The 13186-nt window shown below is 37.7% G+C and overlaps 1 protein-coding gene and 1 non-coding gene across 3 annotated transcripts in view; both read right to left on the bottom strand.

The window, feature by feature from the left end:
* The window catches only part of LOC138706544 (polyhomeotic-like protein 1), a 366549-nt gene that overhangs the window by 167157 nt on the left and 186206 nt on the right, over nt 1–13186 (bottom strand). The window lies entirely within an intron of this gene.
* TRNAS-GCU (transfer RNA serine (anticodon GCU)) lies at nt 5030–5103 on the bottom strand. Its single transcript has one exon. It is a non-coding gene; the product is annotated as a tRNA-Ser (tRNA).

Genomic DNA, 13186 nt, shown 5'->3' on the forward strand with positions numbered 1-13186 from the left:
CATCATCAAGATACTGGCGCTACCGGCATAGCTCAGTCGGCTAAGGCGCTTGCCTGCCGATCCGGAGTTGCGTTCGGGCGCAGGTTCGATTCCCGCTTCGGTTCATTACCTGGTTGGGTTTTTTCCGAAGTTTTCTCCAACCATAAGGCAAATGTCAGGTAATCTATGGCGAATCCTCGGCCTCATCTCGCCAAATATCATCTCGCTATCACCAATCCCATCGACGCTAAATAACCTCGTAGTTGATACAGCGTCGTTAAATAACCAAGTAAAATAAAAAAAAAGATACTGGCAATGCTGGAGATTCCAATAATAACTATTACGATGCTCACAATGCAAATAGTGACTATCGCGATATTTAATTACTTACTTATTCCTTTCTCCTGTAACTTCATCCCTCTTAGTCCCAAATATTTTCCTAAGCACCTTATTCTCAAACACTCTTAACCTCTGTTCCTCCCTCAAAGTGAGAGTCCTAGTTTCACAACCATACAGAACAACCGGTAATATAACTGTTTTATAAATTCTAACTTTCAGCTTTTTTGAGAGTAGACTGGATCGCGATACCACAGTATCAATTCTATCAATGTTGACGGTATCATTTATGCTTACAATGTTAATTGCTATTATCACAATACTGATGATGCCAATTCCATCACAAAACTAATGTCGTCAATTGTGATTATCACAATGCTGAAAGTGTCAATTGTAACTACAGATATTACTAAGCTACAATGTCAATAGTGACGATGATAATACGAAAGATATCAATTTTATTATATGGACGGTATCAGTTTTAGTATATCATAATACTAACGATTCCATGTACAGTCTCAGAAAAAAAATTGTCGCACGGATAATTTTTGCAGTGCGCATGATCAGAGGTCGTGCGACCTGTTTCACAAGATGATTAGTTGAGGTAATAAAATTAGTTTTGTTTCGTTGTATGTCTGATCATGCGCACTGCCTCCTTTCTGGGACTTACAAAGTATCTGTATGACAAAACTTTTTTCTAAGACTGTACCCATCAGAATGCTGACGACGTTAAATGTACACTTCATACTGTTGACGATGTCAAGAATTTTATTGTAGCCATTACAGTGCTAACAATGTGACTTACAACTGTTGCAATACTGGCGATGTCCATTGCGACTATTATAAAGACTAATATTTCAATTGTTGACAGGTGCAATGTAGACGAAGATAATGTCAATGTGACGATGGCAATGCAGGTGAACATGGCACTGAAGATAATGACAATGTGACGATGGCAATGCAGGTGACCATGGCACTGAAGATAATGACAATGTGACAATGGCAATGCAGATGACTATGGCACTGAAGATAATGTCAATGTGACGATGACAATGCAGGTGACATATATTTATTTGAATGGTTTTAATTATGAATTGTTTCTTAGAATAGTTTTTTTTAACATTTTCTGTTTGTGAGGGAGCTTTGGGTTTATCTATTTTGGTTTCTATAATTCGTAGATATGGTAAGGATTATTTTCAATCATATGTTATATTACAATGTTAAAGTTTTTAATATATTTGATTTTTTTCTATGGCACTGAAGATAATGTCAATGTCACGATGGCAATGCAGGTGACTATGGCACTGAAGATAATATCAATGTGACGATGACAATGCAGGTGACTATGGCACTGAAGATAATGTCAATGTGACGATGGCAATGCAGGTGACTATGGCACTCAAGACAATGTCAATGTGACGATGACAATGCAGGTGACTATGGCACTGAAGATAATATCAATGTGACGTTGACGATGCAGGTGACTATGGCACTGAATATAATGTCAATGTCACGATGGCAATGCAGGTGACTATGGCACTCAAGACAATGTCAATGTGACGATGACAATGCAGGTGACTATGGCACTGAAGATAATATCAATGTGACGTTGACAATGCAGGTGACTATGGCACTGAAGATAATGTCAATGTCACGATGGCAATGCAGGTGACTATGCCACTGAAAATAATATCAATGTGACGATGACAATGCAGGTGACTATGGCACTGAAGATAATGTCAATGTAACGATGGCAATGCAGGTGACTATGGCACTGAAGATAATGTCAATGTGACGATGGCAATGCAGGTGACTATGGCACTGAAGATGTCAATGTGACGATGGCAACGCAGATGACTATGGCACTGAAGATAATGTCAATGTGACTATGACAATGCAGGTGACTATGGCATTGAAGATAATGTCAATGTGACGATGGCAATGCAGGGGACTATGGCATTGAAGATAATATCAATGTTACGATGGCAATGCAGGTGACATATATTTATTTGAATGGTTTTAATTATGAATTGTTTTTTAGAATAGTTTTTTTTAACATTTTCTGTTTGTGAGGGAGCTTTGGGTTTATCTATTTTGGTTTCTATAATTCGTAGATATGGTAAGGATTATTTTCAATCATATGTTATATTACAATGTTAAAGTTTTTAATATATTTGATTTTTTCTATGGCACTGAAGATAATGTCAATGTCACGATGGCAATGCAGGTGACTATGGCACTGAAGATAATGTCAATGTGACGATGGCAATGCAGGTGACTATGGCACTGAAGATAATGTCAATGTGACGATGGCAATGCAGGTGACTATGGCACTGAAGATAATGTCAATGTGACGAAGGCAATGCAGGTGACTATGTCACTGAAGATAATATCAATGTGACGATGACAATGCAGGTGACTATGACACTGAAGATAATGTAAATGTGACGATGGCAATGCAGGTGACTATGGTACTGAAGATAAGTCAATGCGACGATGGCAATGCAGGTGAATATGGTACTGAAGATAATGTCAATGTGACAATGGCAATGCAGATGACGTCAACTGTAACTATGGCAATGAAGATATAAACTGTAACGATGGTAATACAGGTTGACTTAAATTGTGACTGAAGATAATGTCAATGTGACGATGGCAATGCAGGTGACTATGGCACTCAAAATATCAATGTGACGATGACAATGCAGGTGACTATGACACTGAAGATAATGTCAATGTGACGATGGCAATGCAGGTGACCATGGCACTCAAAATAATATCAATGTGACGATGACAATGCAGGTGAATATGACACTGAAGATAATGTCAATGTGATTTTCGCTCTTACTTCACAGAAACGCATACATATCGCATTTTGTATTCAATTTCGCATTCTATCTCGGATTCAAAAAAACTATAATACTACACTTAACATGTTTTTAAAGACAAAATTACTTATTTAGACAGCATTTGGGAAAATTTCGTATTCATCGGCATTGCGAAAATCTACCATCTCTACTGATAACTTAGGAAATAACATACAGGAATTCACAAAATAATTACAGTATGAAAAACATGTCATACTGATGACACTGTTTATTTTTACAACTACTCCGCAAAGAACATTGATTTCGAACTAAAATAAACACTCGAGGACCATCCAAACGCTCGCAGTCCGATATTATGACTGTTTATAAGCACTACACGGTATAATGTTGCGCACGCAGCTCCGGCTGATTGCGTGGGGAGTATGGGAGGGGGGAGATGGAGATTCGACGCATGTAACAATGCCTTCTTCCATTATAAGGCGAGGTTCTTTCACTCAGTGATTTGAATGAGAGCAGCAGAGTACAAAATCACTGGAATACAATGCTAATAGAAAGGAATTACACCTCGCATTACAATACTCTTCAAATATCTATACCGATTTGAATCCAGCACTGAAACACTGGCAGTTGAGTGCTGCATGAACTCTAACTTATATCTCACTGAAGTTTTCAAGTCAACCGATATTTCTCACCTAATACCAGGGTTTGATTTCTAGCATAGTCAGTAAAATTCTATGACGCATCAGCATGTTTTCCCCGGTAATCTCGATATCGCCTGAGGTTACATAGCACAATATAATTTCTGCTCTTTTAGTGAAAATGTGAATTTGGTGAATTTATCAACTTCACATTTGTTTTATCCGCCTCACATTTTTTATCCTATCCGTCTAGTCTAGAACGTGTAGGCCTACTTCTCCAAACTTAAAATTTCTTAATTTATTATGTTCATCTAATATAGCCGTAGAAATTGGAAGTTGTATGTATGTATGTATGTATGTATGTATGTATGTATGTATGTATGTATGTATGTATGTATGTATGTATGTATGTATGTATGTATGTATGTATGTATGTATGTATGTATGTATGTATGTATGTTAGTCTATGTATATGTAATCTATTTGTATACAGGGTGCAGCATAAGTAATGTCATTAATTGCAGGGGATTATTCTTTGAGATATTTCAAACAAGAAAGGTTAATACATTATTACTCGTTTTTCCTTCCTTTCAAGATAAAAATATTGTTTTATATTAAACATTTCACTGCGTGTTTTGGGAAAGCCACTGATTTAATTTCAATATCCTCAGTCAGAGGATTATAGTAATGGACGACTGAAATAATTTTAGTTTCGTCCTTTGAATGTGCTGAAATTTGATCCGAACAAATGTAACATTCAAAAATTCCCTTTCAGACCAAAAGGTTACATTTGTTCAGATCACACAATACATCGCTCTCTTAAACTGATTGAGCAAATTGGGAATTAAATAAATGGCTTTCCCAAAACACGCTGCGAAATGTTTCACATAAAACAATTTGCATGTCGAAAAGGAAGCAAAAACGAGCAAAATTGTACTGAACTTTTCTGTTGGAAATAATTCAAGGAATAACCCCCTGAAATTAATGGCATTACTTACGGCTCACTCTGTATGTATGTATGTAAGTATGTATGTATGTATCCAGATAGTGGATTCAACTGCTATAGTTATGAGAGCTGTGCAAATATTCTCTAATTTGATAACAAAAACAGAGTTGGGAAGGGATGGTGACGGACTTTTAACTCTACCCGAGTTCACGTGCAGTTTAGAATCCATTACAAAATGCAAATCTGACTTTTAGGTAGTAGCTCCCTATAAAGCAGGTTTGAATAATTTCAAGGCAAAATTGTTCCGGGGCCGGGTATCGATCCCGGGACCCTTCGCTTAGCGCGCGAACGCTCTACCGACTGAGCTACCCCAGGAACTATACACGACATCGTCATAATTTGTTCGTCAGCTTATTTGAGTTACGTGGATACAAAGGAAAAATTGTGACGGTGTCGTGTATAGTTTCTGGGGTAGCTAAGTCGGTAGAGCGTTCGCGCGCTAAGCGAAGGGTCCCGGGATCGATACCCGGCCCCGGAACAATTTTTCCTTGAAATTATCCATTAGAAAATTCCTATCATTGACATATCATCATCAATTCGAAAGTTGCAGTCTGAGAGATTAGCCAGAAGTCAAGATCCACTTCAATGCTCAAATTAATCTTCCTGAAGGTTGCATACATTTTCAGTACATCATAAGTGAAGCAGTTCAGCGTGTCTACACCCGCTTGCAAGCCGTTTTCTTATTTTTATGAGCACACAGCATCGTTGTGAGGGGGCGGAGACTGCTTTTTTTTCTCCCCTTCACTGTAGTCTATGTAATTCCGGTTGCCAGTAGCAACACGAAATGAAGAACTGCCGTCCTGATGATCCATTTATGAGCAAACAGAATAACCTGAGGGGACGACGCTGTACAACGTCTCCTGTCGGCTTCTCATAATGAGGCCAACGGTTTTTCAAATCCAACGCAACTGGTGAAATTGTTCATTTCGTGCTAGTTCAGGGTACATATCTGACTTAAGTACGACAAAATCCTGCATCGTAGCCTTTCAAAGTGAAAGCTTATTCCAGAGATATTATTAAACACATCTAATAATGAATGAATAAATTATAATCCAAGACAAAGATCGCGTTAATTTTCTCATGCGAGAGAAAAGAGATTGAAGAAAAACAAAGGAAGAAAAGGAAGGAACGGAAACGAAAATGGAAAGGAATATGGAAGTGACTAGCGGATTTAAAGATAAGTTCAAAAGATTCCGGGTTCGATTCCCGGTTACAGCCTAGGGCTCTTCCCTAAAAGGAACTGATTCTGTGTTCGTCCATCATTTGGAGTTTAGGTTAAATGTAGATTCAATGCCTCTTCTGGTGCTACATAATCATACGTGATCATCCTATCATATCATCCGCCTTTCAGGTGTCTCAACTTCTGAATTACACATAAGCTACTGCCAGGGGAGACCAGAAATAGCACAAGACAACCTGGTGGGACTGGAGAAAAAAATTCTTCCAGTCGTCACTCTTCACTTCATCGTAATGTCCATATATCTGCTCCGTACAGCGTCACACTCCACACAAAGCACTTCACTAGCCTCTTCCTTAATTCTTTTTTCGAAAGATCCGCAGAAAATGCTCCTCTTTCTATTAAAAGCTTCCTTTGCTATCGCTATCCCCCTTTTTACTTCCTGGCAGCAGCTCATGTTAATACTATTATCTGTGCATTTCAAACCGGCGGTTCAAGGTCACGTACAAAAGTACAAACCACACACGAGTCACTGAACTGAAGCACTGGTAATCCCGGTTGTCTCAGCTAACTTTAGTTGAGGAGAATGGTCCAGGATTGGGGTAAGCACACGTGGCAAATGCAGTCTATTGTTTGACCTTGAGCCGCCAGTTCGAAATGTACAGATAGGACTAATAATATTACATAACCTATCTCACGTATCTGAAGCTGTCCACTTGTTCCACTAACTCATTTCGAATTCACACATTTACTTTAATTTTCTTTCGACAACCACTATCAAAGCCATGTAATTAGCTAATCGTATGCATTTTATTCTTCTTCCTCATGCTAACACTCCTCCCACGTTATAAAAATAGTTCATAAAATTCTCTAAGCAGATGTTCAACAGGGTAGGTGATATTCCACTTCCGTCTGAAATTTCTTCTCCTATCCTGATTCTGACTCGCTGTTTCTGTGAAGATTACTGAATAATATTTTCTTCAATTCATACCAATTTTCTTCAGGATTCCTATATGTTCATTCTAGTGTTGTGGGATTTAATCGATCAATATAATCGATTAATCGATCAATTTCTGTTGTAAGATTAATAGATCAAAAATATTTAATCGAATAATCGAGTCGATTAAAATTAATCGGTTGTAGTTGGTATTAATTATTATTTTGTTAATGCAAACTCAAACTAAAAATTCCGACAATATTTCTCTCTCGGAAATTGCTTACTAAAAAGCACAAGAGTATTGTTATTTTCTAACTGTAAACCAGATAGAGTAGGTAAAATCTTTGCACAAACACTTCAGAAAGAGATGGAAATATGAGGACAGTGACCTAGTCTACCTCTATTGAAAGTTGAAACACAATGAGAAACCTTTATTAATTAAGTTCTATGGCTTTTCAAGAAAACTTCCACCTTGTTGTCGGCTCATCTTCCTAGCATATGAAATACATACTTTTCTGGATTCGTCACCCTCAACCCTTTTAAAATAGCCATGTCTACATTGTGTGCAAGTGAGAGCGTAACTACCTTCTTCTCTTTTTAAAATCTGGTAATTCGATTACAATAGGGGCCAGTCTTCTGTTTCGACCGCTGTAGTTTTGCAGTTGCAGTTTCTGTACTGAGTTTGTATATGAAGGTTGTGTGTTTAGTTTGATAAAGAAAAAAATCAGTTTTCTGTGGTTTGTGAAAAGTGTAAACTCCATTATGTCATGAGAGAATTTGAGAGGTAAACTCTGTGAAACGTTTGGATTTAAATTGAACAATCGTGGAGAAATGCTTGACAGAAAAGTTTTTTTGTGTTTAGTGATGCAGGAAACATTGTGACTAAACGTAGAGCGGCACTTAATTCAGAGCATGTGGATGTGTTTAAAATCATGGATGAAGCAGTATTAACTAGGCAAGTTTTCATACTCTTTGTTATTTATGTTTATCTAAAAACTTCCCGGAGAAATTGACACAATAAATTATAATCCTTATAATAACTATGTCAGTAAGTAATTAAAATAGTTATTTTGTAATATAACGATATAATATACACATATATACAACATTTAATACTTATACTTATCACCGAACACAAGTTAAATTTAACAATAACTGTGTATTACAGTATATTAAAACATTTTTTCAACTCGATCAAATCAATCGATAGATTGATCGATTAAATTCAAATAGTTAATCGATTGAACATTTTGATCGATCAACAGCACTAGTTTATTCCAATCGATATATACTCTATCACTAGCCTTTTGTAGGTACACAGATGCTATATACACTTCTTTATTTTTCTCTACGTGGTTGGGTGGAAGAGAAGGTCTGATGGCCTTAACTCAGCCAAAATAAATAAATGGGTGAATGGATAAATAACTACCACCACCACCACCACCACCACCACCACCTGTCTTCTTTCGCCGATTGTTCGCAGCAGTCTCCTAAGGACTGCAAAAAGTAGTAACAGAAAAAAGACAAAGAAGAAGAAAGGGCGAGAAAGGAAAGCCAAAAGAGAGAGAAAAAGAAAAAATGTAAAGAAACGACGAGAATGTAAAAGGTGAGAAAGAAAATGAGAACGAAGAGGAAGAAAGATAATCGAACGGGACAAGAATGACGGGGAGAATAACATGTCTAACGAGAAGAAAATGGGGATTCTGGGAGCAGAATTCAGAAAGACAAGGTGAAGAATAAAGGGAAGACTAGAGAAGATACTAGGAGGTTACACGGAACATTAAGAAACAGCGAAGAGAAAGGAAACAATGAGGACTGGGAAATCCAAAAGATGAACGACAAACAGTGGATGGTGAGAGAATACAATGGAAAGTAGAGGACCAGAGGGAGAAAGATGAAAAGAAACGGGGCGAAGAACAGGCGAGAGTATACAGAAAATAGGGATATCAACGACCAAGACGGCGATGGGAATAGGAGAAATTTCTGCAAGTTCCATTCATAACTGGGATTCTATTTTATGCTAAACGTCTACGCTGCGGCTATAAAGTCGGCATAACGAGGCGCGTTAATTACACCCGCCCGCGGGATCGCTTTATTGCGTGCGCATAAATTTTTATTGCCCGGACCAGTCTCAATGAACGTGTTTTCGTCGCCATCATCATTATCGAACAGGTTAGACTCATGTTCCATCACACGAATGGGTCTGTTTAACGACGATTGTCAGGTGTCGGACCTACTGGCATGGAGCAGTCTCTGAGATCAGTAAACCATAGGCTAATATTTTAAGTCACGTCTCTTCTCCATTAGGAAATGACATCGCAGCTGGAAGATAGAGTTCCCTTCTGTAAAATAAATAATCTCTTCCACGATTAAAAAGAGAAAATATACCTTACACAGCAACTACTAAGGTTGGATAAAAAGTAATGTATGTATGTATTTATTTACACTACAAGTGGACATGCACCCGGTGGCAGTGGTATACACAATATAAACAATACACAATAAAATTACAATACACAATACAATTATACAATACACAATAGGCCTACAATTTTATACACAATACAAAAAAGAATACACAATATAATTTAACACAATAATAATAAAACATAAATAAAATACCTAATTTTACATTACAACCTACATTATTATGTATAAGCCCTACATAAGTTTCAATAGTCTTTCACTTTACTCTCATCTCACTCACTGTAGTGGCACTATGACGCATTTCACTGACACTATAGAACACATATCATTGACGCTATAAATTACCACTGATCGGAACTATTCACTGCACTGTAAAACCATAACTTCACTGACTCACCTCGCTTCACTGATACAATAGCTCAAATAAATGAAATAATTACACCCTTATGCATACTGTACTTATAAACAGAACTACATTTAAACTAAACATTTCTAGTCTAAGGCCCTCTTACACGCTATTTTTAAATAATTTACAATTCAAACCAAGGAAATACTCGTCAGGCTAAATAAATACATGTCACCTTAAAAAATTAAATGTTAAAAGTCGCCTTAAATTTAATTTGCACTTTATACACAACTTTTTAAATTATTCTTGAATCTCCTTAAGGAAGGACAGCCCTCAAAGACCGCTGCAGGTAGGTCATTCCAATCATTTATAGTTCTAATTAAAAATGAGAATTTACCTACATCCGTTTTCTGTTTCCTGCATTTGATTTTAAAATCATGATCGTTCCTACCATAGTACGTTGGCTTTTCTAACCGAGCCGTTATGTCTACCCATGCTTTCTGACCTAGATGTGCTCTATACAATGATGTCAGTCTAGTTTTCCTACGTCTGTTTTCCAAAGTTTCCCATTTAAGTTCTTTTATCGTATCGTTTCCATCTTCTCTTTTACCTTTAACAAATTTAGCTGCCCTATACTGGATTCTTTCTAAGGAATTTATCTGATATATTCTATAGGGATCCCAACATGTAGTTCCGTATTCCATTAACGGTCGCACTAATGGCAACAGTTCGATATTTCTGACATGGCTTTATTCACAAGGGTAGGCCTACAACATTTACGTACCTTCTATATAGTCGCCCCCCTTATTTATTACCTTTTGCCAAATGTTTGGAAGGCATCGTACAACATCAGCGCGTCCATCTTTGTTGATGTTCCGTATTTCACAAACCGATATTTTGTCACAGGTATTTTTTGGTCACAGATAAACCTGTGACTGATGACGCGAAATATCTGTGACAAAATATCGCTATCGAAATCTGCTCCGTATTCAGTACTCTGTGACTGATATTTTCTCCTCTACGTCGTAGGTTTGCGCGTGCGCATGATACAATAACAGCAATCGGGCGGTAGTTTCTCCATCTTATTATAAATGATGTAGTCATTACACGATTTGAATAATAACACCATTGGTTACCAGTACTTAATCTTGTGTAAAATTCTGTCTGAACAACTGTTTTGTTTTGTAATTATTTTCCAATGTTTTTCCGAATACTTATGTTTCGTTACTTTTTATTCTATGACTCAATATTATAATGTTAATGCACGACTTAAAATAATTTATCCATTATATTATATACAATAAAAAGGATCAATTTTTAAAACGATTAGGATAATCATATAACCTCAATTTCTCCATACCAAACTACATTTAAAAATGATCAACTGGTTCAATATCTGCAATATAACCTCTTGGTACATGAGGTTAACATTTGACATGTTACTGTTCCGTTAGGTAAGTATTTATTTGTTAATGGTACATGTACATAATTTCTTTGTTGGATTTTCCCATATAAATCACTGATGAGTGGTGTGTATAGAGAAATCGTATTCATATATCACTGCTCTTCAATTTTTCCTGCTAATTTCTATCGGTGTGACAAAATATCGGTGTAATTCATGCATATTGTGCTTACGTATCGATATAAAATATCGGTGTGACAGAATCACCTATAAAAGTCACAGATATTTAATTATCACAGTCACAGTTGTCACAGATACTTGAAAATATCGTTTAAGCTCATCTCTAACCGGGTCCCTCGCAGTGGTTCTTTCGCTTTGGTGAAAAGATCGTAATCGCATGGATCATATCGGGTGAGTACGGTGGATGTTCCAGTAGTCCGCGTTTTCCGTCTGCCTTGGAGGTACAGCGTGGTGCAGTATTACCCCCATCAATGTCACATGCCACAATGAACATCACTTTCACATCCCTGGCTTCCCGGAACGCTTTAACCCATCGTGCCACTGTGCGATATGGCAACGCTGCATCGGCATATGCTTCATGCAGTCCCTGAAAACATTCTTGTGCACTACGACCTCGTGTCACTTCAATTTTGATCCAGGAACGTTGCTCTAGTTTTGTAAACACGGTTTTAGGGCGCTCGCACTATCCGTATGAAAGTCAACGTTCTACACACTGCAGTAGATTGACAGAGTACTGTCGCCGCTGGCTGCACTAACTCATGTAACAGTCCTTGTTCATGTCCACACAGCTGGCAACTCTCGAACGCACCATCGTCACGTGACAGCAGTGTTGCCATTACTTTTTATCTAACCTATGTATCTTTAGCTTTCAATAACCAGTGAGCTTCTTAAGATAAGGGAGTCTTTGTGTTCCTCTTCAAAGAGTGCATAACTGCTTTTTATGTTGCTGTAGTCCGACAGTCCTATTAATACTAGTGCTGTTGATCGAACAAAATATTTAATCGATTAGCTACATGAATTTAATCGGTGATTAATCGAGTTTTGATCGATTTAAAAATGTTTTAATATACTGTAATACACAATATTGTTAAATTTAACTTGTGTTCGGTGATAAGCATAAGTATTAAATGTTGTATATCTGTATATATTGTATCGTTATATTACAAAACAACTATTTTAATTACTTACTAACATATTTATTATGAGGCTTATAATAATTTATTGCGTCAATTCTCCGGGAATAAATTTGAAGTCTTAGTTACCAGTCTATCGTGCTCTGGAGTGAACAAGGCTCTCAAATCAGCTAGAAGGGTCGGTCCGGTTTCTTTTTTTGCCACTACTGTACATCAGCAATGTAAGACGTCCAACACAAATCTTTCTCGACAAACTCACCATTGCTTCCTATCTCCCATCCCGTAATACGATCGCAAAAATTGTGTTACATAATTTCCTCCGAATAAGTCAAGATTCCTCCATACAGAGTAGACAATGCACATCGCTATGTAAACTCCGCGTCCGATGATCCGTGGTGTGAGAGAACAGAGCCATCAATCACCCGCAAGTAAGAGAAGGCGCTTTGCATTCAATTTCCACAGCTTCACGGTTGGGTCTGTTCCCTTTTTCCACCAAATCAGAAACCAATATCCAAGATTAGATTTGGCAACCGCGTGCTCTGGAGAGGGATGCTCCCTTTGTAGATACGGTATCGGTCGGTTCAGCCCCTAACCCCACTTTGGAAGTCCCCTACATTCAAGGTATAGTGCTAGTCCCATGCTGGGGTAGGACTGCCCCCCCCCCCCAAAGTTCATTATGTGTTGTCTGGCTGACCGAGTCACTGATGACTGTACGGACGTGATAAATACTGCCCTGCGCAGCAATGCTGATAAAAACGGAAAAGAGGACATTGGACAAGACTGCACAATATGACGCCTTAGTGCGGCAACTACCACGTAACCTATTCTTTAACGGTCAAGAACCGAGTTTTCAAATCTTCACCAATTTTAATCAGATTTCTTTCATATTTTTAACTGTTTGTTGTGTTGTGCCCCAGGGCTAAAGAACGCCCTGTAGCATGATTTCCAGTGGAGTA

Source organism: Periplaneta americana, chromosome 9, assembly GCF_040183065.1.
Source record: "Periplaneta americana isolate PAMFEO1 chromosome 9, P.americana_PAMFEO1_priV1, whole genome shotgun sequence".
Taxonomy (NCBI): domain Eukaryota; kingdom Metazoa; phylum Arthropoda; class Insecta; order Blattodea; family Blattidae; genus Periplaneta; species Periplaneta americana.